This window comes from Otolemur garnettii, unplaced genomic scaffold (assembly GCF_000181295.1).
Source record: "Otolemur garnettii isolate 467f Iridium unplaced genomic scaffold, OtoGar3 scaffold00160, whole genome shotgun sequence".
NCBI lineage: Eukaryota > Metazoa > Chordata > Mammalia > Primates > Galagidae > Otolemur > Otolemur garnettii.
Window position 1 is genome coordinate 3,429,093 of NW_003852555.1, and position 3,060 is coordinate 3,432,152.

Genomic DNA, 3,060 nt, shown 5'->3' on the forward strand with positions numbered 1-3,060 from the left:
AAATTGCATTTGACTATAACTCTGCTCCAGGCCAGAGGCCAGGTATGTGATGTACCTATTCTTTTTGGAGAGAAATCAGAGGTCAAACTTAACTACAAAATCACAAGTCAAACTCAGATGAGAGATGTCTCATCTGTCAAATACCATTAGCCAAAATAAGTCACACAACCAAGCCCACAATGAGTGGGGTAGAAAATTTTAACCCTACCTACCATAAGAGGAAAGAAGAAGAATATTTCTCAACAATCACAAAATATATTACAACCATTCTCAGTCATCACTTCAGTACTTTTGTAATGCCATTTTAAATGGATGGTCTGCCTAATCCTTTTATTGCCAAACTTTTCCATCTTTCAAGGTTAAACTTGAATCAAATGACTCAACCATTAATCCTTTCCTAATGGTTCCTGCCCACCATTTTTTCACTTTTCCTGTTCTCCTGCACATTTATATTTATCACCTGTTCAGACATAAAACTACAGCTGGTATCATAACAAATTTCTTTCATGTCCTTATGCTTTATTTGGAGGATGTGAACTATAATCTCTTTGGTAAGATATGTACTATGCACATATAAGGTACACCATAAATACTTGTTGAATAAGTTATTTAGTAATGTTTTACCCCCTTTAATTGAACATAGATTTTGAAGAACAAAAGACCAAGTATTGAAGTTACTTTTATACTACTATTTTAATATTTATATCATTCATTTATCTAACCATCATTTATTTAAATATATATTTATAACCATGTCTGATTCACATTTGAAGAGGCTTTTTGTTGACTAAATAATGTTACTATATGAACATTTACAGCTTGATTTATTGGGAAAAGTATAGGATTTGGAGGCTTGGCTACTGAGTATATGTTTCATTTGGGAAAGTAACAACTTAAGTTTTATATGTAAAACTTGTTAGAGTAAGATTTTTGTAGTCATCAAATTCGGAAAAGAGTTACCATGACAAAATTGTGGCTGTTACATTAAAACCACATTAATTAAATTCAACAATCATAAATTTAAAAGTAAAAATAACATGATAAAAAGATTTATAACAGGTTTATAAAGCAAAAGGTATAAAAAGGATTTAGCACCCTTTAATGAGTGAGACTCCTTTCCAGCTGCTGGAAAGTATCTTTGTAGACATATTGGTGGGTATTTCTGGCTTATATACCCAAAAGTAAAAATAAGATTTAAACAGAGCTACATTTTAGAAAAACCAGAAACAGTCTAACTTATCTAGCATAATGGTAAGGGGCAGAGCAATGTATAACCCTGGTGCTGCTAAGGGTCTACCTAAGTAAAGCTTCAGTCCTTTCTTTTGAGACATTTTTTTTCCTTTTGAAACCTTCTTCATTATTCAGGGACTTGAAGAAAATTGTTGATATAGTTCCCCCTGTGAAATTACTATTATTTCTGATTCTTAAAACACTATGGATGGTCCTAGAGTATCCAGCAGTCCCATGTCCAGATGTGTGCCTTGGGTGTGTTCTGGTCAATGTCTTCACTGTCTCTTCAGTGATGCTGGACTTGACACATAAGAGTTTCATCCTACTAAAGCCAAAGCAACAAGTACCAGGGCACTGCTAAATTTTATTTCTCACCACTTCCCATTCAGCAGCGGGCATAGGAGTACCCTAGTATCTGTGGTTAAATTATTCCTACTTACTCTACTTATTGAAGGTCTTTTTCCACATACAAATTCAAAATAAAATTCTGTTACACCAAAGCTGAATGACGAGGTAAAAACTTAAGTATCATAACTGAGAGTAAATGTGGTAATAAATAATATTATTCGTAGCAGCAAATGAAAGTATATTTAAAGATTATATAAAATTCTAGCTAACTTTTCAACATCAATATTAAATCTACATTTATATTAATTTTGGAACAATTGAAATCTACAATTATATTAATTTTAGTAATTTTTAAAATTACTAAAATAATTTTTTACCAAAAGAGATTTTATTAATGTATATTTTCCTTATCAAATTTGAAATCCATTTCAAATCTTATAACTCTATGGGATTTATATGGGCTTATAAAGGAAATCTTTTTTGGTTTACTATTCATTCTTCCAACATATACTCATTGAATGCTTACATACCTTAAGTACAGCAGTTTCCTATGTTACTATAAAATAGATTAACATAAAGTTAGTGGCTCAAAACAACATAAATATACAGCCTAACTATAGGCTAATGAAAGTGTTCTGTGCTTGTGTCAAGGAGGGTGGGTTAAACCATGATGTTGAGTAGGTTAGGTCTATGACTTATGAACTTTGAACTTATGACCTTTTGACTTATAAAATTTTCAGCTTACAATGTGTTTTTCAAGATGTAACTCCATTAAAAATAAAGTAGGATCTGTGATCTCTTATAGTTCTGCAGATCAGCCCTCGTGTCAAACATGAATAGGTTGGTTCCTTCTAATAGCTTCAAGGGAAACCCTATTCCTTGTCTTTCCTGCTGGCATTCTTTGGTTTCTGCTGTGTCACCATTTGGGGACTTCCTTAGTCACATTACCTTCTCTTTTATGATAGGTTTCTGCCTCAACCTTAGATGAGTATTTGTGATTACATTTAAAGCTCTGAAGAGACAGAACAAACTAGAGTGTTTTTTCCTCTCTCATACAGCCAACACAGAATACTTCACCTCTAGTCTCCAAAATGTGTGGAGATTTCTCCCCACTAGCAACTTGTAGGGTACAAAGTCTCTTACCCCTCTAAGATTCACTGAAAAATCACTGACACCAGGCAGATTGAGTTAGGAGGAAGATGACATAAATTTATTTTAAATTGTCCACATGGAAACCCTCAGGATAAAGACTCAACTCCTCAATAAGGTACAGAGGATGTGACCTGTGTTTTTAACCAACCAGATATAAACTGCAGTGCCCATCCCACTCTTTGTGTTTGATTTATTGGCTGAAGCAGCTCACAGAATTTAGGGAAACATGCTACTTATACTTGCCTACTTATTATAAAGAATATTACAACCAGATGGAAGAGACACTTACAGAAGTGTGTGAGAGAAGGGATTGGGAGCTCCCACATCTTC